Here is a 27,614-nt window from a genome sequence, read left to right as displayed (position 1 = left end):
GAATAATGAGAGAGGATGAAGCAGGAGATTGTCCTCTAGCTAGAAGTATTTATAGGTAACCCTATGGAGAGCACAGTGGTAGAGTGGCAGGGTTGAAGGTACAAGTCCTTTTACTATGATGACATTCGGGAGAAACAAGGCACTGCCACCTGGCTAGCACGTAAGTATCTGCAGTGAACTTAGGCATTCACCATTGAAAATGAGTAATGGACCTGCATTAAAAAGATAACTCTGCTTTCTGTGTAATATATAAAAAGAGGTAATGAAATTAAGCCCTTTCCCATCTTATCCAGATTGTGCTGGCCTCAGCTATTAGCTTGCATTTGGGCAATGACCCAGAAATTGAATGCTGTACCCACAGAGAATTAGAATTAAAACACACCTGAGAAGTCTCTAGGCTGAAGTTCCATCCTTAAAAGTGTGGAATCGGTTAGACACACTGTGTCTACAACTGCCCATCTTTACTATTGGTCTTATAAAATGTTTTCACAGTCATTAAACTAAAACCTTTAAATTTTTGAAATAAACCAAGAAGTAAGCCATGATGAACTATCTGTCCCAGCTTTGCTTCTACCTGCCTATGTGTCTGTTGAAGTCAATTCATCTCTCTGAAGTCAGCCTCCTCCCTTAAAGGAAGGCATTGGACTTAATATAACACATCTTCTCCCTTCTAAGGCTGTCTGGTTTGGTATGGGAGGCAGGTTCATGTTCACCTTATATGTTTCTTTTTGCTTTCCTACCCCTTTGTTGTTAGGCAAGACTATTAGATTTTCTTGCTAGTGGGTTTTGAGTAGAGGAGATAATTGTTCATTTTCAGACAGAAACGTAGAAGTACACGGTGGGAACACCATCAAGACTTCCCTTCATAGTAAACATGATTTTTGTACCTTCCACATGACTCATTCTCAGATGGTAGAACCTCTACGGGCCTAGGTCCCTGAGTGACAAAACAAAACAAAAAGTTTACCTACCAAGTAATTGACCTGTTGTATGAATGAGAAATGAATCTTAGCTATCATAAGTCACTGAGCATTGAGGTTGTTACTCTAGCATAATCTAGCTGTCCTGAGTATTAAATATTCTTGTCATTCTTAAAATGATTTCTGAACATAGCATGCTGCCTGTCCCAGTTTTCTATTTCTGTGTTATGCAAATTATGCAGAGCAGTCACATTCTTTTAGTTAAGATTTTGTTTATTTGAGAGAGAGAGCGTGCATGCAAGAGCACGGATGGGGAAAAGGGGCAAAGAGAGGGAAGACTCTGCACTGAGCAGGGAGCCCGATGTGAGGCTCCATCCCAGGACCCTGAGATCATGACCTGAACAAAAGGTAACTGCTTAAATGACTGAGCCACCCAGGTGCCCCAAGACCGTTACATTCTTAATCATGCCCACTGTTATTTTGTAAAAGCAACTTATAATAGAGGTCACATGTGATTTAAAATACGCTATTTAGGAAGTATTTTATAGGTACATGGATTCATATAACTAGAAAATATGTTTGAAAATATTTACTCAAATGTCTCAAAAATATTTAGTAATAAATATCTCTATTTAAAAAATAATATAGACAAGAGTTTATGATCATTTAATAATCATCTGTGTGTGATGAGTATTGATTAAAGTTCAATTTCTATGATTTTCTAAAAACATACAAAGCTTATTTCTGTGTTCTTAGAATGTAGGTAATGTTTTTACATGTAGGTTTCCAAGGCAACTTGAAATTTTTTCATGTTTTTGGCTAATTTTCTGTGGTGCATATTTTAATAGTTTTCCAAAACTTAAAATTTCTCTATTTTATTTGGGAAAAAATAGAGGTACTACAATTATTCCCTCCCTTATGACAGTTGGCTTAGGGAAAAAAATCAGTCAGTGCTTTAAATAGAAGAGTAAAAATGATGAGCCCCTTTAAGTCACCATATAATCAGTCAGCTTTTTCAAGATGAAAATAAAAATTGTAAACATCATCTTGCATCCAGATCACTCAATTTAAAATCTGGACATATTAGGTGAATTTTCCTTGGTCATTTGATAAAATAATGGCAGAATTAAGATTGATAATATATATTTATTATATATTTTAAAATATTATTTATTTCTTTGAGAGAGAGAGAGAGAGTCAGAGAACACAAGCAGGGGGGGAGGGACAGAAGGAGAGGGAGAAGCGGACTTCTCACTGAGCAGGAAGCCCCAGGCTGGGCTGGATTGCAGGACCTGAGCTGGAGGCAGATGCTTAACTGACTGAACCACCCAAGCACCTAAAGACTGATATTATATATTTTAATAAATGTTTTTCCATTCAGTCCTAACAACCGCTGTGTGAGTGTGTGGGCAAAAATTATTACTCCCTCTATAGTTAGGGTGATGTTGCGGACAGATGGCAAACCGAAGACAAAAATCTAGTTTTCCCTATTTTCATCAGGCAAGCTCCACTCACCTTGATGACTTTAAGTCTTCTTTAACTTGTTGCACCAGGACAGAGTCTCAAGTTGCTTTATAACATAATACTTCTCTCTATTTGTACTTTTCATAAGTTGGAATATTTTATTTTATAATTATGCAGTGAGCACTACATAAATTAATGACAGACTTTGTTAACCTATTGCTTTTTTCACCTGAAATTTCTCTCCTGTGCTGCTGTATTGTTTTAGGTTGCTCAATCTGATGATAAAATTAAATTTTTTTCTTAACAAATATATGGCTAAATTCACTTTTATTTTCAGTTTTTCTGAGTAAGTCAGAGAGAGGTGAGAAGATACATATCTTACTAGGTTAGGATGCAGTTTTTTTCTTTTTTTCTTTCAAGTTATGTTCACTCATAGCAGGCACTCAGTGGTTAATAACTGTATTAAATATGGAAAGTAAATGTTTATATCTATTTCTCTTTCTGTTAACTTGTGTTTTTACTGCTAACTCACATGAAAAGCTGGATTGGCATGCTATAAGCACTATAAAATAATTTGTCACATAGTTAAACATTGTTAAATATTTCAAGGTATTTCTGACATCAGGGAGCTCTGTGTCTCAAGAGCCTGTGAAAGAAGTATTTGTTGAAATTAAGCCTTTTTCTATTTGTCATATGTAACTTGAAGTTTCAGAATTACTTTCATGGAAGGTAATGCTATCAGCTTCCTTTCTTCACTCCTTACCCTTGTAAGTCTGTGGCTGGTTTGATTTTTCTCTGACACATATTTGATCCTGTCACTTTCCTGTATGATCTCCCTGATATGAGGGAGAGGAGATGCAACATGGGGGGTTAAGGGGGTAGGAGAAGAGTAAATGAAACAAGATGGGATTGGGAGGGAGATAAACCATAAGTGACTCTTTTTTTTTTTTTTAAAGATTTTATTTATTTATTTGACAGAGAGAGATCACAAGTAGACAGAGAGGAAGGCAGAGAGAGAGAGAGAGAGAGGGAAGCAGGCTTCCTGCTGAGCAGAGAGCCCGATGTGGGACTCAATCCCAGGACCCTGAGATCATGACCCGAGCCGAAGGCAGCGGCTTAACCCACTGAGCCACCCAGGCGCCCCCATAAGTGACTCTTAATCTCACAAAACAAACTGAGGGTTGATGGGGGGAGGGGGGTTGGGGGGGTGGGGTTATGGATATTTGGGAGGGTATGTGCTATGGTGAGTGCTGTGAAGTGTGTAAACCTGGCGATTCGCAGACCTGTACCCCTGGGGATAAAAATATATGTTTATAAAAAATAAAATTAAAAAAAAAAACAAAACCTTCCAGAACTATTCTCTGGTTATAGGGCAAGTCCAAACTTCCCAGTCTGACACTTGTCTTTCTCCAAAATGATGACAAATCTGTTTCCCAGTCACTTTCTTACTCTTCCCCTAAATCAAAGTCTGTGTTCCTGCTACCTCCTACATCTCTGTCTACTCATGTCATTCCCCTTTCCTTTTGTTCTTTGTTTGTTTTCATCCTACTTCATTCTACTTGATTTTTCATTTTATTCTACCTCATTTTTAAATCAGGAGCTCATTCACTAAGTGCCCAGAAATCTTTCCCTGTCTTGTTTTCCCCATCTGTAGCTGGAAGTAACCTAACCCCAGCCCAACCATACACCCTCCATTTGAATTTCTCTGAACTTAGCTGTAGTGTCCATTTATGCTTCCCCTTCTGGTTCACAGTACTTGGTATAATCTTCACATATTCTATGTATCCAGTAATATACAATAAAATAAGGGCATAAAGTGTGATTGAAACCTTTAAAAAACTAGCCTTAAATGTGTTGAAAATGGGGAAAAAATTTAAAATAGTCTCAGATTTTTAAAAGTCTGCTCAGCAAATGATTGATTTGGGGATTGTGAGATTTCATGAAATATTTCTTGATGAGCAAATTAAAATACAGAAATATTTTCCCCTAATTATCACTGGCAAGTATAGTAAAGAAAAAAATGGGTTATTATATTATCTATCAAATTCTTATCTTTTATAAGTAGCAGCATTATCAATTTAAAGCCTTACTAAGTAAAGCCATATATGCATGCTTCTAAGGAAAGTCGTATCTCTGGTATTTTAAATAATTTTATTTTTCTTACAAAGTAAAATTAATCACTCTGTGGAAATTCAGTTTGAGGAAGATTTTACAATTAAGCATGATGGCATCACTTTTTCCATTTTGTTCTAGTGATTACTATAAAAACCTGTCCATGAAATCCCTCTAAAGAAATGAGAGTATAACTTTTACCTGCCATCTAGAAAAACAAAAAAACAACAACAGGAAAAAAACAATCAGGTTAGGAGCACCAGCAGTGAAATAGCAAACAAACTGGTGTGGAAAACATAGTTTTCCCTTTCTGAAATGATAATTTTCAGGAAAAAAGGAAAAAAAGAATTTCTTTGAAAGTGACTGCAGTTTTTAAATGCGTACAGATCATGGAATTTAATTTCCTTAAACTCACAAATCTTGTTGCGTAGCTTCTTTCAGGAATAAGAAGAATGAGTACAAATGATTTTTAGCATTATAAACTAGCATAAATTTGGACAGAAATAAAATATTTTTCTGTGTTCCTTGATTAATTTACTTGATTATATTTCTTTTACTATGCACACATATTTTATAATTCAATTATGCATATTAGTTCTCCTCCTGTGCTTTTTACAGTAGTTCTTTGGCCATACTAACTACCAAAAAAGTAGAGGTTGGCTTCCCATCTTCAAGGAATCTCTGTGATGACAGGCAAAGAAACTTGGTTACCACACTCTTGAGTCACACAGGCAATTTCTTCTTGATCTAATACTTTTAAATTTGGGGCAGACCCTTCAGAACCTGAAACTCTGGAGATGAAACATTTAGGCAAAAAAAGGTTTATAGTCCTTGAGATTCCGTATCCACACATTCAATATCAGTATCACTCAATATTTCTTTTCATTGATGTAAAAGCATTGGTCTAATTTGCAGAGCTGAGGACATCATTAACTGAAGCTTCAGATAAAGCATTTCAAAAAAAAAAAAAAAGCTCTAAAGCAGAAAATTTATAACACTCTGAAAACTTGAAACTTTTAGTCTTTCCATCATTATTCCAAAGTTCAAAATCAAAAGTGAACTTAAACTTAAAAAAAAAAAAAATTTGTCTATTCATAGAGCATGATTTCCCACAAACCTCTCCTTAATTATTATTTTATAAGTTGCATCTTTTATTGGGCAGGATGCCATTAAAGAAGTCTTAGGGAGCTTACTAGCACTGTCATCCTGATCCAGGTTGAGTGTCCTTAATTTTAAAGCTTACAAGTACATCTTACTTCTTGAGTTCTCAACTTACATTAACTCGTAATTGTATTTATGGTGACGAATTCCATCATAAATGTAGGCACTTGCTTATGTAATACCAGTCAGTGGCCAGTCAGTTCTTTTTAATTGAGAATAAAAATCTTCATTCACATATTCAAGTTCAGATTTTTTTTTTTAAAGATTTTATTTATTTATTTGACAGAGAGATCACAAGCAGGCAGAGAGGCAGGCAGAGAGAGAGGAGAAAGCAGGCTCCCCGCTGAGCAGAGAGTCCGATGCGGGGCTGGATCCCAGGACTCTGAGATCATGACCTGAGCCGAAGGCAGCGGCTTAACCCACTGAGCCACCCAGGCGCAGCACTCACCATAGCACATACCCTCCCCAATATCCATAACCCCACCCCCGCTCTCCCAACCCCCCTCCCCCCATCAATCCTCAGTTTGTTTTGTGAGATTAAGAGTCACTTATGGTTTGTCTCCCTCCCAATCCCATCTTGTTACATTTATTCTTCTCCTACCCCCTTAACCCCCCATGTTGCATCTCCTCTCCCTCATATCAGGGAGATCATATGATAGTTGTCTTTCTCCGATTGACTTATTTCGCTAAGCATGATACCCTCTAGTTCCATCCACGTCGTCGCAAATGGCAAGATTTCATTTCTTTAGATGGCTGCATAGTATTCCATTGTGTATATATACCATATCTTCTTTATCCATTCGTCTGTTGATGGACATCTAGGTTCTTTCCATAGTTTAGCTATTGTAGACATTGCTGCAATAAACATTCGGGTGCACGTGCCCCTTCGGATCACTACGTTTGTATCTTTAGGGTAAATACCCAGCAGTGCAATTGCTGGGTCATAGGGTAGTTCTATTTTCAACATTTTGAGGAACCTCCATGCTGTTTTCCAGAGTGGTTGCACCAGCTTGCATTCCCACCAACAGTGTAGGAGGGTTCCCCTTTCTCCGCATCCTCGCCAGCATCTGTCATTTCCTGACTTGTTAATTTTAGCCATTCTGACTGGTGGGAGGTGATATCTCATTGTGGTTTTGATTTGTATTTCCCTAATGCCGAGTGATATGGAGCACTTTTTCATGTGTCTGTTGGCCATCTGGATGTCTTCTTTGCAGAAATGTCTGTTCATGTCCTCTGCCCATTTCTTGATTGGATTATTTGTTCTTTGGGTGTTGAGTTTGCTAAGTTCTTTATAGATTTTGGACACTAGCCCTTTTTCTGATATGTCATTTGCAAATATCTTTCCCCATTCTGTCAGTTGTCTTTTGGTTTTGTTCACTGTTTCCTTTGCTGTGCAAAAGCTTTTGATCTTGATAAAATCCCAATAGTTCATTTTTGCCCTTGCTTCCCTTGCCTTTGGTGATGTTCCTAGGAAGATGTTGCAGTGGCTGAGGTCGAAGAGGTTGCTGCCTGTGTTCTCCTCAAGGATTTTGAGGGATTCCTTTCTCACATTGAGATCCTTCATCCATTTTGAGTCTATTTTCGTGTGAGGTGTAAGGAAATGATCCAATTTCATTTTTCTGCATGTGGCTGTCCAATTTTCCCAACACCATTTATTGAAGAGGCTGTCTTTTTTCCATTGGATATTCTTTCCTGCTTTGTCAAAGATGAGTTGACCATAGAGTTGAGGGTCTATTTCTGGGCTCTCTATTCTGTTCCATTGATCTATGTGTCTGTTTTTGTGCCAGTACCATGCTGTCTTGATGATGACAGCTTTGTAATAGAGCTTGAAGTCCGGAATTGTGATGCCACCAACTTTGGCTTTCTTTTTCAATATTCCTTTGGCTATTCGAGGTCTTTTCTGGTTCCATATGAATTTTAGGATTATTTGTTCCATTTCTTTGAAAAAAATGGATGGTACTTTGATAGGAATTGCATTAAATGTGTAGATTGCTTTAGGTAGCAAATAGACATTTTCACAATATTTATTCTTCCAATCCAGGAGCATGGAACATTTTTCCATTTCTTTGTGTCTTCCTCAATTTCTTTCATGAGTACTTTATAGTTTTCTGTGTATAGATTCTTAGTCTCTTTGGTTAGGTTTATTCCTAGGTATCTTATAGTTTTGGGTGCAATTGTAAATGGGATGGACTCCTTAATTTCTCTTTCTTCTGTCTTGTTGTTGGTGTAGAGAAATGCAACTGATTTCTGTGCATTGATTTTATATCCTGACACTTTACTGAATTCCTGTACAAGTTCTAGCAGTTTTGGAGTGGAGTCTTTTGGGTTTTCCACATATAGTATCATATCATCTGCGAAGAGTGATAGTTTGACTTCTTCTTTGCCGATTTGGATGCCTTAATTTCCTTTTGTTGTCTGATTGCTGAGGCTAGGACTTCTAGTACTTTGTTGAATAGCAGTGGTGATAACGGACATCCCTGCCATGTTCCTGACCTTAGCGGAAAAGCTTTCAGTTTTTCTCCATTGAGAATGATATTTGCGGTGGGTTTTTCATAGATGGCTTTGATAATATTGAGGTATGTGCCCTCTATCCCTACACTTTGAAGAGTTTTGATCAGGAAGGGATGCTGTACTTTGTCAAATGCTTTATCAGCATCTATGCAGAGTATCATATGATTCTTGTTCTTTCTTTTATTAATGTGTTGTATCACATTGATTGATTTGCGGATGTTGAACCAACCTTGCAGCCCTGGAATAAATCCCACTTGGTCGTGGTGAATGATCCTTTTAATGTACTGTTGAATCCTATTGGCTAGTATTTTGGCGAGAATTTTTGCATCTGTGTTCATCAAGGATATTGGTCTGTAGTTCTCTTTTTTGATGGGATCCTTGTCTGGTTTTGGGATCAAGGTGATGCTGGCCTCATAAAATGAGTTTGGAAGTTTTCCTTCCGTTTCTATTTTTTGGAACAGTTTCAAGAGAATAGGAATTAGTTCTTCTTTAAATGTTTGGTAGAATTCCCCCGGGAAGCCATCTGGCCCTGGGCTTTTGTTTGTTTGGAGATTTTTGATGACTGTTTCAATCTCCTTACTGGTTATGGGTCTGTTCAGGCTTTCCATTTCTTCCTGGTTCAGTTGTGGTAGTTTATATGTCTCTAGGAATGCATCCATTTCTTCCAGATTGTCAAATTTGTTGGCGTAGAGTTCTCATAGTATGTTCTTATAATTGTCTGTATTTCTTTGGTGTTCGTTGTGATCTCTCCTCTTTCATTCATGATTTTATTTATTTGGGTCCTTTCTCTTTTCTTTTTGATAAGTCTGGCCAGGGGTTTATCAATCTTATTAATTCTTTCAAAGAACCAACTCCTAGTTTCGTTGATTTGTTCTATTGTTTTTTTGGTTTCTATTTCATTGATTTCTGCTCTGATCTTTATGATTTCTCTTCTCCTGCTGGGTTTAGGGTTTCTTTCTTGTTCTTTCTCCAGCTCCTTTAGGTGTAGGGTTAGGTTGTGTACCTGAGACCTTTCTTGTTTCTTGAGAAAGGCTTGTACCGCTATATAGTCTCAGGACTGCCTTTGTTGTGTCCCACAGATTCTGAACCGTTGTGTTTTCATTATCATTTGTTTCCATGAATTTTTTCAATTCTTCTTTAATTTCCTGGTTGACCCATTCATTCTTTAGAAGGATGCTGTTTAGTCTCCATGTATTTGGGTTCTTTCCAAATTTCCTCTTGTTATTGAGTTCTAGCTTTAGAGCATTGTGGTCTGAAAATATGCAGGGAATGATCCCAATCTTTTGATACCGGTTGGGACTTGATTTAGGACCAAGAATGTGATCTATTCTGGAGAATGTTCCATGTGCACTAGAGAAGAATGTGTATTCTGTTACTTTGGGATGAAATGTTCTGAATATATCTGTGATGTCCATCTGGTCCAGTGTGTCATTTAAGGCCTTGATTTCCTTGTTGATCTTTTGCTTGGATGATCTGTCCATTTCAGTGAGGGGAGTGTTAAAATCCCCTACTATTATTGTATTCTTGTCGATGTGTTTCTTTGATTTTGTTATTAATTGGTTTATATAGTTGGCTGCTCCCACGTTAGGGGCATAGATATTTAAAATTGTTAGATCTTCTTGTTGGACAGTTCCTTTGTGTATGATATAGTGTCCTTCCTCATCTCTTATTATAGTCTTTGGCTTAAAATCTAATTGATCTGCTATAAGGATTGCCTTTTTTTCTTTTTTTTTAATGTGTGTTCTCTGTGCTCACAAGGTCCTTCTGTCAGTTCAGCTGCCTGGCATATACTTTTTAAAGTCCAAGACTGGGATCCTCTCTTCTGGGGAGTAGTTCCTGAATTCACATACTTAAACATTTTCTCTACTTTTTGTAAAGAATGGCCATGTCTATCAGAACATGTATTATATTTATATGTTTACATGTCTTTATCTTAGCTAATAATGCGGATTTCTTGAATGTAAGGATTGTGTGGTTTTCATTTTGATCAGAAGGCATGGACATTGTTTCAGAGTCAGTAATTCCTCATTACATGAGTGAATGAGCATAGTGATTACATACAAACTAGCTGATTCAAGTTAGGTCACATCAAATGAAAACTTTTATGGAGCTCATGGATTGAACCTATGCTGGCCAAATTATAGTTTGCCATTATGTCTTGGTAACTATAAGACATTTTTGGAGGACCCAAATAAAAATTAAATCATCATCATTTAAGTGACAATGAGTAGATACTAATTAAGTCATCTATGCAAATATAGTTGTATATCGTAGCTATGATTAAAAACAGTCTACTATGATATTGAGAAAATAAACAGTGATTTCTCAATTCTATATTATGCTTATATTTTCCAGAAAATATATATAGTCATATCTAATTAAGTCACTGCTAAGGCCTGCTGACCCACAAGTCATTTGTTTTTACATGATGACTGTCTATATCTATGGTTGGAGCCATGTCTTGATTTTGAAATTTAAATAATTTAAATAATCATAATTTCCAACTTTGCAGTGAAGAGGCTCCTCCCTATAATCTTAAAGTATAGCAACATTCACAACCTTGCTCTGTTATCACATTGTTGTATACCTTGAATATTTATATCACTTCTGGTTGCCTCATTTGTAAGATGACAATAACAGTGTTTACATATACTACCTCCCAAGTAATGTTGCAAAGTATAATTAGCCAATACATGCTGTTAAACACTAAAAATGTGAGAAAACACTTTGTATTTTAAGCATTTTTACAAGACTTCCCTGTTTTAGCTTCAAGACGAGTATGTTGTTTTCCTTGGACTGGTTATTTATAAATTAAAAAAAATTAGTTTTTATTATTTTTGTAGGAACCCATAGCACTCCATAAACATATACTTCTGGAAAAAAGAACTTCTAAAATCCATCAGAATCTGTCTTCATCAACTTAGTAAGCAGTTAGGTGATAGTAATTATCACGTGAATTTCAATTTCATAACTCCATTTTCATGCTGGTATCTGTACCAATGCAAAGATACTTGTAATGGAATTGCCATGAAAGGAGGTGTTTTACACAGGTCTAAAAATATTTTTAGGTAAATCCTCAGATTATTTTGATGTTACATAGTTATTCAACACTTTTTTTTTTAAGATTTTATTTATTTATTTGACAGAGAGAGATCACAAGTAGATGGAGAGGCAGGCAGAGGGAGAGAGAGGGAAGCAGAATCCCTGCCGAGCAGAGAACCTGACGCGGAACTTGATCCCAGGACCCTGAGATCATGACCCTAGCTGAAGGCAGCGGCCCAACCCACTGAGCCACCCAGGCGCCCTATTCAACACTTTTTTGATTTGTAGAATATTTTATTGCATGTGAAACCATGCTTTTTCTTTATAAAGCCCAGAGTTGTTGTTTTGACTTAAAAAGATCCACTCCAGAATTCAGATGCTTCATACTGTCCGATGAGATAGATGTAGGGAAGTTCACTAAGCTTATTAAATGCCATCATCTTCAATTACCCTCCAGTTATTAAAGTTTCTTAAGAAAACCTGATACTTCCTTTTCACTAAAAGCACCTGTACCATTACCATGTCCCATAGATGTATTAGAGATGTCACTGTGTTTTCTTCTTCTCCATTGGAATCTTTCTGGTCAGTATGAGCTGTCGGCTTAGATCTAACTCTCTTTGCATTTCTGCACATGTGGAACAGAAGTCAAGTCCCTGAGCACATTTCAAAGCTGCTCGTTTGCCCTTGAAGTTTTAAGTTTCCCTTTTTCTTGGGGTGGGGGGAGATTGTGATACTGAAGATGGTCATGCTCCCTGCATTGCTTGTTCTTCATAATATTCCAGTTAGCTCTAAGAGGAATCTCATATATCATATATGGTAGAAGAATGTTTGCTTACTTCAGAATTTTTGTTAACAACCTTGAAACATTATCTATTTAGTCACAATCTGGCCATTAATTAGTTGCAGCTGAATTTGGCTGAGATTGATCTTTTGTCTATATTAATTGCTCAGATTAAAAACAATCATTTTAAATGCAGTATTTGGGTCTTGGAATCAAGTTCTAAACAAATGATCCCTTGTGTGCACTTTGAAATGCCCACTGACCATGATGTATTTGATTTTGTTTCCTCTGGTTAGAAGAGAAGAGCAGTATATCACAAGAAATTAACAAGTTGCAGCAAAACATGGACCTAATTCAAACTTCAATCATACTAAACAAATCACACAACATTGTATTGCTTATAATGATTGAATTCATTGATTACTTTTTCTTAATGAATTGTTTACCCACCCTATATACATATAGTCAATATCATTTCTATTCCCAATCTAATCATTTTTAAAATTATGAAAGAAGAGGTTTCTTTGGGATTGATACAAAATACTTGCTAATCTTTGACTACTAATTATAAGAATAGTTGAGGGTAACTTTGAGGAAGTTTGCTGAAGATTTCAGTTGCTAAGCAGAGGATCTTGCATTTTAGTACTGTAAATAATGGGAAATGACTGAAAATGTTTGAAGGAAGGGTAATTGGAAAAGGAAGGCTTTTTTTCAGCTTTACTGAGATATAATATATTGACATGTACAACATTGTGTAAGTTTAAGGGGTACAAAGTGATGGTTTGATACACATGTATATTAAGAAATGGTTAACACAGACACATTGTGTATATGTGTGTGGTGATAACATTTAAGATATACTCACTTAAGTATTTAATTCCATACATATAATTCTGTAAAGTCATCGTGCTGTGCCTTAGATCTCCAGAACTCATTCATTTTACACCTGGAAGTCTGTACCCTTTGGCCAACATCTGTCTGCCCATTTTCCATATTCCCCAGCTCCTAGCAACCCTCATTCTACTCTGTTCTATAAGTTTGGCTTTTTTTGGATTCCACATGTATGTGAGATCATACAATCATACAGTATTTATCTTCTGTTGTCTGACTGATTTCACTTAACACAATGACTAAGAAGTCGTTTTTTCTTTTAAGTTGGTAATAGGTATGTTTATATCTGAGTTAACTGAATTGCTTGCACATGACCAAGTTCACAAATATGCTGGCAAAAACAAACTGGCTTATAGTATACACATGGAGGGGGCCAGGGAGTCATACAAGGCATATTCAGCAACTAGTGGAGCTTTGACCACAGGCTAGGATTCCTATAATTTTAAGAGTTTAAAATTGTTGCAGAAACTTGGTGCTGTTTGAGAATCAACAAGGATGTCAAGAGGCCTTGAGAGATATGGGGAGCCCTTAAGTTAATATATCAGCAACTACCTTGTTTAGAAATATGACCTGCACAACAGATCTCTTTAATTCTTGAGTAAAGTGCATTTTTATTAAAACTCTGTTGACTTTTTCAACTTGTGTTCATTGAACAAATATTTATTGATTGCATACATTATAGGAAATTTAGGACGTTCAGTAAATGTAATCTAGATGTAAAAAGCTTCTTTCATAGGACTTGTAGCTGGGTGGGTGGTGGGTGGGGAAGGCAATAAACCAATCCACCTGGTGATCATGGTAACCTTTATAACAATAGGGTTAGTTGAGTGGAAGGAATAGAAGTAGGATGAGTTGAGGAAAGAACAGAATGTGAAGAAGTGGACATTGTGTTAATAGACAGATCCCTGAGAAATTCTGTTGCAAAGAGAATGGAGAAAAAGGCCATACATGAGGGCAGCATGTTGTCCAGGGAGTTTTCTTTAGGATTTTTGAATATTAAAGGATATGAAAAGTCTGAAATTTGTCAAGATATTTATAATGGTTTTGGTTTCATTAATAATCTTTGACTTTTAAAATTTAAGCTAACATAATGTCTAATGCCACTTAAAGTCTTAAATAGACAACTATATTAAAATTAAATTAAATTAAATGATGTAAATGGTCAATAGGCTTTGAGGCTTAGAGAATTTTCCCAATTATAAAGGAAACAATATTGTTGGATATTATTTTGAAAAGAAAAAAATCCTATGAAAATTTTTAACCAACGGTTATTTTAAAAGTTTAATGTTATGTCTCTCATGGTTCACCTCCCCTTCCAATTTCCCTCAACTCCCTTCTCCTCTCTAACTCCCCTTGTCCTCCATTTGTTATGCTTCACAAACAATCTGAGGGTTTTGAAGGGGTTGGGGGGTGGGAGGTTGGGGGAACCAGGTGGTGGGTATTGGAGAGGGCACGGATTGCATGGAGCACTGGGTGTGGTGCAAAAACAATGAGTACTGTTACGCTGAAAATAAATTTTTAAAATTAAATAAATAAATAAATAAAATCTTTAAAAAATGAAATAAAAAAAAAGTTTAATGTTATGAATTACCTCTGACTTTTCCACAGTTGCAGATAGAAACTATGACTTGGTATTCTTAAAAGGGAGTGCATGTGTGTGTTTATAATAAATATAGTGTATTTTAAGTACGAAAGGGATGAAAATATTTTCAAATATGAGTACTCGGAAATTTTTTCAGCAAGACACAAAAGTTGTAGGGTTCTGTATTAAATGACTGAAAATGTGCCCCTTTATATTGTAGATGACCTCATTGCCAGTGTGAAAAATATTAGTAATCTGTACTTTCAAAAATTATTTATTTTTATTACCTTTGCTTCATCATGATAAGTGTGTCAAAATACCATTATAGACCACAAGGCTATAATAAATGTTAAAATGCGTTCTATCTCAAGTTCAATCATGTCATAACAAAAATCCAAATAGAAAAATATGTCTTTAATAACAGTTTCTACCACAAATCTGAATATACCTAAATCTTAATTCTTACTTTGCTTTGCAGTTTTATATTAATTTGCATGGCTGTTATTACTTGCTGGTATGCTCGAATGCAGCTACATTTTTATGAATTCTATCCTTTCTTGTGCTCTTAATATGTATTTGTTGTATGCTATTTCCAGTGTCTCTTGTAAACAAGATATTTCAATGTGACTTTTTCACTTAATGAATATTTTACATGAGTCAGTCAAACCATAAACATTCTTTTCTCTCCCAATCTGCTTCGTGCCTTGAAAAAATACCATAAAAGGTAATTCTGCCAGAAGATAGCCATCTTAATGAGTTGCTGTTTTCAAGAAACAGTAATAATCATTAGACACAGATCCCTGGAAACCTAAGGCAACAACATTCACCTGGAAAATAACACAATTCAATTATAAAGAAAGTTTCTGAATGTAAAAGCATTAATTTCTCATTTTCATACTTTCCATTGCCATTTTGAAGTCATCGTCACTTTATTGCAGCTCTAGTTTTGCTGGTTTATAAAATCCAAACCTGCTTTCACAAGTACTAGCAACATCTGTGAAAACATGAATTACAAGTTCCCCAAGAGAGATTTTGTTGTATCATAATTTTAATAAAACCTACATGATGAGGCACTATTAGTACTATGATACATGATGCTACATTTCTTTAATTAAAGAAAAGTCATAAAATATAGGAAACTTTGTCTCCTGATTGATATATCAGAGCAGCTGATAAGTTAGTAAACTTACTTTGGGTGAGTAATGTGAACAAAACAATCTAAAATTTAAAAGAAGCTTATGGACATACAAGAAGCTAAGCCAGAGTTTCAGTAATCCAATACAGGCTCCACATGCATGTTTATCTCATCATTTAAAATGTTATGTGCTTTCATTTGACTCCAGAAACCCAAACATTTATGGGCATTTTAATTGATTTTAAGTTTAAGACATCTTCACTGAAAGACTCTCAAGAGAAAAACATCTCATTTTGATAAGCAATCTCCCAGGCATGCACTCACCCAGCATTATGCATTTACATATTATACTGTACCCATATTAAAGATAAAATTTTCAACTTGAAATAACTGACTCTGTGCTGGCAGAAAAAGGCAGGGTATAGGAGAATTTAGAAGATAGACTAGGTTTCTCCCATTTTACAGTAAGTTGTAGATTTGCACCTTATATTTGATGGTGCAATTTTTCTCTACTCTAATTTTGTGTTTTTAAAAAACATATCATTTATTTTCCTCAATAAAATGGCCAGGGCATTGAAAAAATAGTACTGGATTAGAGATGAGAGATTAAATTTAAAACCAAGATAACTACTTCCATAGCATGTAATAGTTAACCATTTAGAAAAATCCATGCCTAGGGGCACCTGGGTGGCTCAGTGGGTTAAAGCCTCTGCCTTCGACTCAGGTCATGATCCCAGGGTCCTGGGATCAAGCCCCACATCGGGCTCTCTGTTCCATGGGAAGCCTGCTTCCTCCTCTCTTTCTCTGCCTGCCTCTCTGCCTAGTTGTGATCTCTGTCTGTCAAATAAATAAATAAAAATCTTTAAAAAAAAAAAAGAAAAATCCATGCCTAGATTTATCTTGCTCATTTATTATATATTTGCATATTTGTACAAATACAGCTGCAATATAAACCACATGGCTGAAAAAGTATCCATTAGGGGAAAGCAAGGGATAACATAAATCTTGACCCACACTAACCAAACAGACTCAGAAAGGGTTAAATTTCCCTCCAAACACTCAATATATTCTTTCAACACTAATGATGCTGTGTAGATTCTTTTATTTTTATTTTTATTTTTTTGAATATTTATTTATTTAACAGATAGCCCTGGAGAGAGATCCACAAGGGAGTGGGGAGGGGCAGAGGGAGAGGAAGGGAGAGAATCTCATGCAGACTCCCTGCTTGGGTTGGGGGACATGAGATCAATGACCTGAGCTGAAACCAAGAGTCAGACACTTAACTGACTGGGAGCTTCAGGTGGCTGGTGTAGCTTCTTTTAAATCAGAGCACTCATTTTGAGAAGGTATATCACTTCTCGTTTTACAAAGAATGAATGAATAATTAGGAAATGGAGATAAGTTTTATCCTTGAATTTCTTAAATTGTTAACAGGTTTCATTCAGTTTTAAGTTCTATTTATGATGTGTCAAAGAAAAATTGCAACAGACAAGTTAAGGAAGCATGGAAGACTCCATTCAAGACTGTTGCAATAGGCAAGAGAGATTGAACTCAACTCCTCCCAAACAAAAGACTGGAATGTTTTTGAGCTCTAGGGTGAGTTTAGGCAAAAGTACTAAAGGGATGGTGGTGGGGATAGGTTGGTCATTGTGATTAGGCCTTTTTTGTTTACTTCTTAATATTTATGGAAACAGGCTCCCCTACCCAACACACATGAGCAAATGCGCACACACTCCCACATGCATGCGTACACATGTGTAGTTCTCTTTGATGATTACATTTCAAAGGGATGGCTTCCAGGACCTTGAGAATGACATTCCTGGGTTGTAAACCAGGCAAGAATCTGAGAGAATATTCACATCTCAACAAGGCAGGGGAAGAATTTATAAGTGACAGTTTTCTAAAGCATATGCACCAAGGAAAGGGAACTCATGAAGCAGTAGTTAGGAAGAAAACTGTGAGGTTTAGTCATGCTGAGGGGAATACTGTCTTGGTCAGAAGTCAAATATAGAAATTAGAATGTATTTTCTAGTATTCTGTAGTAGTAGAAGGGAATCGTATATGTGCATTTCTGTTTCATAAAAATACTGTTCAAATTCTGTAGGAGAATAGGTGTCATTGGCTCTACTGTTATAAATAATGCCCCCCCCCTTTTTTTTAAATAACAAGTCAGTTTACTTTACCATAAGGAGAGGGATCATAGTACGTTCATATGGTTGGTTATCACTGGGATTGAATAAAAATGTATGTAGAGCTATTATGACAGTTCAAGATCATAGACTATACTCAGTTAAAGGATAACAGTTAGATGTCACTGATGAGTATATAGTCTCTAGGTTCTGTTTGAAAATCATTATATGGTTCAATGATATAGATTATTCAATGATATAGATTATTATGGGGAAAATAGATTATTATGGAAATTTAATATCTGTTAAAACAATTCTATTCATTATATATAGCTATATGACTTCACTTTTATTTGGGTATATAAGTATATATACACCTGAGCTACAGGTTCCTACTGGAAAAAGAATTATTGTTTCTTTTTCTTGATAATCTAGTGTTCTTAGGATAGTAATGGGACTAAGGAACAATATCTTTCTCACCATTTTTGTCCCATGACTTGGTTTTCATGGTACTTGAACATAGTTATTACAGTAATTCATGACTATTATTATAGTCAAAGCTTGGAAGCACTGTAAGCTTGGCTTTATTGATTAGCAATCGAGATAAGCTAAAAGATGAGGAGAGCTGGGACTTAAACGCTCTTCTGTTCCTATATTGCATGCTACTCCCATGATATGACAGAAGTTCTGGTATGTAATATACTCTTGCAAGGCTGTTGAGCACTGGAAGGATGGGAAGTTATTTTTAAAAATTACCATTCTTCTAATTAGTAGCTATGCAATATTTTCTCCAACATTTTTTACAGAAGTATCAAAGCAGAAGATTTTCAGCTAACATCCATATATCTGCCTAGATGCTGACATTGATAGTTTACTATACATTGTTCTATCACATTGTGAATTTTAGCAATGCAGTTTTAACAGGTTGTTTTTTTTTTTCCTCACTGTAGTACAGCTTCCCAGTCTGCAAAATGGGAATATGTAGTATCTCTCTCATAGTGTTCTTTGATAATTACCTAGGACAGGATTTATAATTGATCAGCAAAGTACCTGGAATAGGATGAATCATAATTTCAGTGAGCGGTTATCCTTCCATTTAAGGAAACAGGATCCATGCAGGAAAAAAGCTGCAAGTAGTTATATTCATCATCAAATACAGAACTTTCCCAATAGAGAATGCTTATATTATTCCCTTCAGGTTACTTCAGGTTTGGGTTAACAAAAAAGTCATTTTAACTTCCTGATCTCTTAAAATATACAAAGTGTACTGACTCTGTCCCAACCATCAATAATTCTCTGACTACCTGGTGAATATTCAGAAATGTTGAGGTGTTGTCGTACAGTACCATAGGGTTCTGGTCAGATTTGGATGTTGGATATACTGGCTCTTAAAATCAGTGTTTCATCAGGCCAGATGTTAAATAAATCTGTTTTCTTACCCTGACTAATGGTACTATTTCCTCTCCCATAGAGCCACTAGAAATGTCACTTCTAAGAACAATCATTTAGGAAAACCTTCACTTTTAAAGTTATTTGTTAGTGCATTTTGTAGGGAAAAAGGACAGTCAAGGCCTCAAAGCTGAAATAACATTAAGGTACATTAAGGTGACACTGATTGGGGGCACCTGGGTGGCTCAGTGGGTTAAAGCCTCTGCCTTTGGCTTGGGTCATGATCCTGGAGTCCTGGGATTGAGCCCCACATCAAGCCCAGCATTGGGCTCTCTGCTCAGTGGGGAGCCTGCTTCCCCTGCTCTCTCTCTGCCTACTGCTTTGCCTGCTTGTGATCTCTATCTCTGTCAAATAAATAAATAAAATCTTAAAAAGAAAGTTGACACTGATTAGAGAAGTATATTTAAGAGGTTATAAAGAATGAAAAGGGCTAGTAGCAAAGCATACAGACTCGAGTTAACCCAGAATAATGATTTATTATTTTAGATAACAGATTGAAATGAGATTGTATAGGTTGTGTTATGTAGCTAATAAGGGGGAAAAGTTGCTTGATTTATATCCACCTTTACAATTCTGATTGAGAGAGGATACCCAAAAGAATAGGAGTTGAAAACTAAAGTCAAATTAGGACCACACTTGACCCCATAGGTCTTGAAAGAATGTATCAGAAAATCTCTTGAGTCTCACCTCTAGCCCTGAACCCTATGGCCTTTGGTTTTCTCATCCATAAAATTAGAATGTTGATAAAGTATTGTCTTCAATTTGATTACCAGTTTTGAAACTAGATGGAGGAAGAATTGAAACTGTAAACAAATATATCAGAAGATTTTGATTAATGGAAGAATATACTGTTTTCTCCTATTTTATAGGCAATATTAACAAAAATTTATTGGGTATAGAGAAACCAATAGGATAGCAATACTTTGTAGAGAAACAGCTATTATTATGCTACGTTAGTGAGCATGTAAATTTGTATAATTTGTCTGGCAGAATTTCAGTATTGGTAGTAAGTTAAAACAGGAAGTGGCATATGACTCATATGAAGTCAGTTCATACAAGTTAAAGAAGAAGAGTTGCATGGACCTTCCATGTGTGTTTTTATGCCCATTCACTTGCAGAGCACACATCTGAAAAGATGCATATGGAACAGTTACCTGTGTCTATTCAAGGAAAGTATTATGAAGAAGTAATGATAGAAGATACAAGAGTTTTCACATTTATTTAGGAAAACCTTATAAAGTGTTCTGCTTTTAGTTTGAAATTGAATATATTTTGTAGGAATAAAGGGCAGCAAAGCATCTTAAAACATGTTAAAGCAAGTGAATTGAAAAAAAAAAACCTTTTTATTATAAGACAGTACGAGAATTCCAGTTAACATGGTGAAGTAAGCATTTTAATAGAAAAAATCCTACTTTCACTTCAAACAATATAAAAGAATGTCGGTAGGTTGAACAAATGTGCTTGCCATCTTCGAAGATATAAATTAAAGAATAGAAATCATCTAACAATAACAGTATAGAATGAAAGAAAATGAATGAGTTTATTTTAAAGATACAAAAATTCTAGTTATTAAAATTGATAAAATGGGTAAGAATAATGGTCAACCAAAATTAAAATGGGAAATTTGTAATTAGAAGATACAGTTGTTATTAATTCTGCAGCTGAAAGAAAAAAAACATGGAAAAAATCAGAGGATTTGGAAGGATGGAATGAAATGGTATCACAATAGGAGAGAATGGAAGAAGTTAGTATGAGAAGAGATAATTACTGAGAAACATTTAGTGTTACATATAATCAAGAATCCTCAGAATAATGTCACAAAAAGAGACCCTAAAAGGATAAGTCAAAATAAACACATAAGGAGACACAACACGGTAAGACTGCAAAGCATTTGAAAGGTATTATTTCTGACCTAGTGATAGTGAAAGATCTCTTTAAAAAGACCACCCCAAATAAACCATAAGGATAAACATGGATGGATCTAACTACCTTAAAATTTGTGTTTAGGGGCGCCTGGGTGGCTCAGTGGGTTAAAGCCTCTGCCTTCGGCTCAGGTCATGATCCCAGGGTCCTGGGATCAAGCCCCACATCTGGCTCTCTGCTTGGCAGGGAGCCTGCTTCCCTTCCTCTCTCTCTGCCTGCCTCACTGCCTACTTGTGATCTCTTTCGGTCAAATAAATAAATAAAATCTTAAAAAAAAAATTTGTGTTTAACAAAAGTCTTACTGGTAGTTTACATATTGGAAGAAGGAGTTTTTCCTTCACTAAACTTGACAAGAGATTGACATCTGGAATACATAAAGAACTTGTGGACACTAACAATAAAAGCAAAAAAAAAGGCAAAAATATATGGTCAAATGATGTAATTTGCCAATTGTAAAAGGTAAGATTTCAAGATTAAAATAAGATAGGAATCACAGAAAAGCAAATTATGTAATGAGATAGTTGTGCCATTGGAAGACAATTACTAGGAGGATGCATAAAAATATACAGAGGAAAACACTTCTTGATGCTGCTGGCAGAGAACAGTATTAGAAGCCATTTGTGAATGCAGTCTGGTAGTACTGAAGGCTAATATTTGCATATCCTATCAGACTATCACATTTTATGGCATATTTCCCAGAGAAAAATTTTTCACATACTCAAAAAGCAACATTAATGTGTTGTTAATCTCAGTATCTTTTTACCCTCACAGGGAGCTGGTGACAGGTATTGTCCATGATTAGGGAAATGTATTAAAAACAAGTAAAGAAATTGTGCTTTGAGTATACTATATAATAAGTGGGTACAATAAAACAGCAAAATGAGCCAATCATAAAAACAATTCTCAGCGAAAAAGTAAACATAATGAAATTTAGATGTCACTATCAAAATCAGACATACACACAAATCTATGCAAGTGTACATAAGAATTATATCAAACTTCATTAGAGAATATATCTATGAAAAAGAGAAATTTATGGCATTGTTCTGTTTCCTGTGTATAAATCACACTTTATTGTTTCCTTGCATTTCTCATAAGATTTGTTGAAAACTGGACACTTTTTAAAGTATAAAATTACAAAAAAGATTGGAAATTGGAAAACAGATTCTCCCTCCTCTTGAGAGTTTGTTGTTCCTGCTGCTTATAGATGTCATTTATTTAGTAACCTTACTGAACTAATTTTTTAATGCCTATATTTTTGGTTGTGTGGGGCCACTGAAATCTCTGTTCCATTAGCTTGGTGATTGGCTAGCAGATAGGCAGAAATTTCCTTAAATGCTTGGAAGTAAAAAATAACTTGAAGCCTTTAAAAGATGGGTTCTGTATTGGAATATGCCTTTGAAGCACAGCTTAACCTCTGCTTCTTATTTGCACAAAGCCTAAGTGTCATTCAGAGATAGAAGCTTAGGGCATTTTCAGGTATTTCCTGAGCATGTGTACAGGAGCTTGTGGCTTTCTAGTTTCCCGGGAATGTGTTGGAGCTTTTCTAACTTATTCCCCCCAAAACATCATTTTGTCATCTTTCCTCTCAAACATTTTGGTTAGTCTCTTGTTTTCCCCAACAGTGATCCATTGCCCTAGGCAGTAGTGACTAACATGTTTGCCTGTAAACGTTTTAGACAAATGCTCCCTGAGTAGCTAGTTCAGCACTCAGAATGTTCCGAAAGGCCAAAGACAAGTCCTTTGGACATCCCCCTTGGATGCAGTGCATGGATCAAAATATAGAAACACAGTGTATTTGCAAATGAGCTCATTCTGCAACTTTGGGTACCAGTACCTATACCAGGAAAGTGACTGTTACTTTCAAGGCAGCCACTGTGCTAGGAAGGGAGGGATGGGATTAGGGTAGGTAAAATACTACAGTTTTCTTTATTCTTACTGAAATTCAGCCACTTTTTCTTGATTATGCATTTCTCTGGTTGCTATAAGATTTTCTTCCTATAAGTATCTGAATTCAAAAAAAAAGTGATTCCAATAGCTTTTGCCAGTTTATTTGTTGCTTTTATGAAGGGATAGGGTTTTGGTACTTTTTACTCTGCCATTTTCCCTAGTGTCCAGAGCCATATATAACATTTAAAAACATGAAGAAAGCAGTTGAGATTATCTTCTGAATGTATTTTTAATAAGAAGCAAATTAGAAATTAAAAATTTAAACAGATTTTCTTTGCTATGAGTAAGCAGAATGTTTCAGACATAGGTATGTCTGAACATAGTATATAGTCCAACCCATATTTGAAATTATTAAAAGATGAATAGCTGGAAGCTAAACTTAAATATGTTTTTTTTTTTTGTTTTTATTTTATTTTTTAAAATCTACACCCAATATGGGGCTTAAACTCACAACCCCGAGCTTAGGAGTCAAATGCTCTTCTGACTGAGCCAGCTGGGTGCCCTACTATGTTCTTCATTTTTTTCCCACCCCAAGCCTGTTTCTGTGTTTCCTATTTCTTTAATGGCACAAGGTTGAAAGCATTAACACCAGTTTTACATTATCTTTATTCATATTCTATAGTTCATAAACTATACAGTAGTAGTAGTAGTAGTAGTAGTAGTAAACTATATTGTAAATTGCCAGGACCTCATTTCTTTCTTTTTTTTTTTTTAAGATTTTATTTATTTATTTGACAGAGATCACAAGTAGGCAGAGAGGCAGGCAGAGAGAAGGGAGAAGCAGGCTTCCTGCTGAGCAGAGAGCCGGATGTGGGGCTCGATCCCGGGATCCTGAGATCACGACCTGAGCTGAAGGCAGAGGCTTAACCCACTGAGCCACCCAGGTGCCCCTGGACCTCATTTCTTTTTTTTTTATAATTTTTTTTTTTATTTTTTATAAACATATATTTTTATCCCCAGGGGTACAGGTCTGCGAATCACCAGGTTTACACACTTCACAGCACTCACCATAGCACATACCCTCCCCAATATCCATAACCCCACCCCCCTCTCCCAACCCCCTCCCCCCATCAACCCTCAGTTTGTTTTGTGAGATTAAGAGTCACTTATGGGGGGCGCCTGGGTGGCTCAGTGGGTTAAGCCGCTGCCTTCAGCTCAGGTCATGATCCCAGGTCCTGGGTTCAAGCCCCGCATCGGGCTTTCTGCTAGGCAGGGAGCCTGCTTCCTCCTCTCTCTCTGCCTGCCTCTCTGCCTACTTGTGATTTCTCTCTGTCAAGTAAATAAATAAAATCTTTAAAAAAAAAAAAGAGTCACTTATGGTTTGTCTCCCTCCCAATCCCATCTTGTTTCATTTACTCTTCTCCTACCCCTCAAACCCCCATGTTGCATCTCCTCTCCCTCATATCAGGGAGATCATATGATAGTTGTCTTTCTCCGATTGACTTATTTCGCTAAGCATGATACCCTCTAGTTCCATCCACGTCGTCGCAAATGGCAAGATTTCATTTCTTTTGATGGCTGCATAGTATTCCATTGTGTATATATACCACTTCTTCTTTATCCATTCGTCTGTAGTTGGACATCTAGGTTCTTTCCATAGTTTGGCTATTGTAGACATTGCTGCTATAAACATTCGGGTGCACGTGCCCCTTCGGATCACTACGTTTGTATCTTTAGGGTAAATACCCAGCAGTGCAATTGCAGGGTCATAGGGTAGTTCTATTTTCAACATTTTGAGGAACCTCCATGCTGTTTTCCAGAGTGGTTGCACCAGCTTGCATTCCCACCAACAGTGTAGGAGGGTTCCCCTTTCTCCGCATCCTCGCCAGCATCTGTCATTTCCTGACTTGTTAATTTTAGCCATTCTGACTGGTGGGAGGTGATATCTCATTGTGGTTTTGATTTGTATTTCCCTGATGCCGAGTGATATGGAGCACTTTTTCATGTGTCTGTTGGCCATCTGGATGTCTTCTTTGCAGAAATGTCTGTTCATGTCCTCTGCCCATTTCTTGATTGGATTATTTGTTCTTTGGGTGTTGAGTTTGCTAAGTTCTTTATAGATTTTGGACACTAGCCCTTTATCTGATATGTCATTTGCAAATATCTTCTCCCATTCTGTCAGTTGTCTTTTGGTTTTGTTAACTGTTTCCTTTGCTGTGCAAAAGCTTTTGATCTTGATAAAATCCCAATAGTTCATTTTTGCCCTTGCTTCCCTTGCCTTTGGTGATGTTCCTAGGAAGATGTTGCTGCGGCTGAGGTCGAAGAGGTTGCTGCCTGTGTTCTCCTCAAGGATTTTGAGGGATTCCTTTCTCACATTGAGATCCTTCATCCATTTTGAGTCTATTTTCGTGTGTGGTGTAAGGAGATGATCCAATTTCATTTTTCTGCATGTGGCTGTCCAATTTTCCCAACACCATTTATTGAAGAGGCTGTCTTTTTTCCATTGGACATTCTTTCCTGCTTTGTCGAAGATGAGTTGACCATAGAGTTGAGGGTCTATTTCTGGGCTCTCTATTCTGTTCCATTGATCTATGTGTCTGTTTTTGTGCCAGTACCATGCTGTCTTGATGATGACAGCTTTGTAATAGAGCTTGAAGTCCGGAATTGTGATGCCACCAACTTTGGCTTTCTTTTTCAATATTCCTTTGGCTATTCGAGGTCTTTTCTGGTTCCATATAAATTTTAGGATTATTTGTTCCATTTCTTTGAAAAAAATGAATGGTACTTTGATAGGAATTGCATTAAATGTGTAGATTGCTTTAGGTAGCATAGACATTTTCACAATATTTATTCTTCCAACCCAGGAGCATGGAACATTTTTCCATTTCTTTGTGTCTTCCTCAATTTCTTTCATGAGTACTTTATAGTTTTCTGTGTATAGATTCTTAGTCTCTTTGGTTAGGTTTATTCCTAGGTATCTTATAGTTTTGGGTGCAATTGTAAATGGGATGGACTCCTTAATTTCTCTTTCTTCTGTCTTGTTGTTGGTGTAGAGAAATGCAACTGATTTCTGTGCATTGATTTTATATCCTGACACTTTATTGAATTCCTGTACAAGTTCTAGCAGTTTTGGAGTGGAGTCTTTTGGGTTTTCCACATATAGTATCATATCATCTGCGAAGAGTGATAGTTTGACTTCTTCTATGCCGATTTGGATGCCTTTAATTTCCTTTTGTTGTCTGATTGCTGAGGCTAGGACTTCTAGTACTATGTTGAATAGCAGTGGTGATAACGGACATCCCTGTCATGTTCCTGACCTTAGCGGAAAAGCTTTCAGTTTTTCTCCATTGAGAATGATATTTGCAGTGGGTTTTTCATAGATGGCTTTGATAATATTGAGGTATGTGCCCTCTATCCCTACACTTTGAAGAGTTTTGATCAGGAAGGGATGCTGTAACTTGTCCAATGCTTTTTCAGCATCTATGGAGAGTATCATATGGTTCTTGTTCTTTCTTTTATTAATGTGTTGTATCACATTGATTGATTTGCGGATGTTGAACCAACCTTGCAGCCCTGGAATAAATCCCACTTGGTCGTGGTGAATGATCCTTTTAATGTACTGTTGAATCCTATTGGCTAGTATTTTGGCGAGAATTTTTGCATCTGTGTTCATCAAGGATATTGGTCTGTAGTTCTCTTTTTTGATGGGATCCTTGTCTGGTTTTGGGATCAAGGTGATGCTGGCCTCATAAAATGAGTTTGGAAGTTTTCCTTCTATTTCTATTTTTTGGAACAGTTTCAGGAGAATAGGAATTAGTTCTTCTTTAAATGTTTGGTAGAATTCCCCCGGGAAGCCGTCTGGCCCTGGGCTTTTGTTTGTTTGGAGATTTTTGATGACTGTTTCAATCTCCTTACTGGTTATTGGTCTGTTGAGGCTTTCTATTTCTTCCTGGTTCAGTTGTGGTAGTTTATATGTCTCTAGGAATGCATCCATTTCTTCCAGATTGTCAAATTTGTTGGCGTAGAGTTGCTCATAGTATGTTCTTATAATTGTCTGTATTTCTTTGGTGTTCGTTGTGATCTCTCCTCTTTCATTCATGATTTTATTTATTTGGGTCCTTCCTCTTTTCTTTTTGATAAGTCTGGCCAGGGGTTTATCAATCTTATTAATTCTTTCAAAGAACCAGCTCCTAGTTTCATTGATTTGTTCTATTGTTTTTTTGGTTTCTATTTCATTGATTTCTGCTCTGATCTTTATGATTTCTCTTCTCCTGCTGGGTTTAGGGTTTCTTTCTTGTTCTTTCTCCAGCTCCTTTAGGTGTAGGGTTAGGTTGTGTACCTGAGACCTTTCTTGTTTCTTGAGAAAGGCTTGTACTGCTATATATTTTCCTCTCAGGACTGCCTTTGTTGTGTCCCACAGATTCTGAACCGTTGTGTTTTCATTATCATTTGTTTCCATGAATTTTTTCAATTCTTCTTTAATTTCCTGGTTGACCCATTCATTCTTTAGAAGGATGCTATTTAGTCTCCATGTATTTGGGTTCTTTCCAAATTTCCTCTTGTAATTGAATTCTAGCTTTAGAGCATTGTGGTCTGAAAATATGCAGGGAATGATCCCAATCTT

Source organism: Lutra lutra, chromosome 9 (assembly GCF_902655055.1).
Source record: "Lutra lutra chromosome 9, mLutLut1.2, whole genome shotgun sequence".
In the NCBI taxonomy this organism is placed as follows: domain Eukaryota; kingdom Metazoa; phylum Chordata; class Mammalia; order Carnivora; family Mustelidae; genus Lutra; species Lutra lutra.
This window is presented reverse-complemented; position numbering follows the sequence as displayed.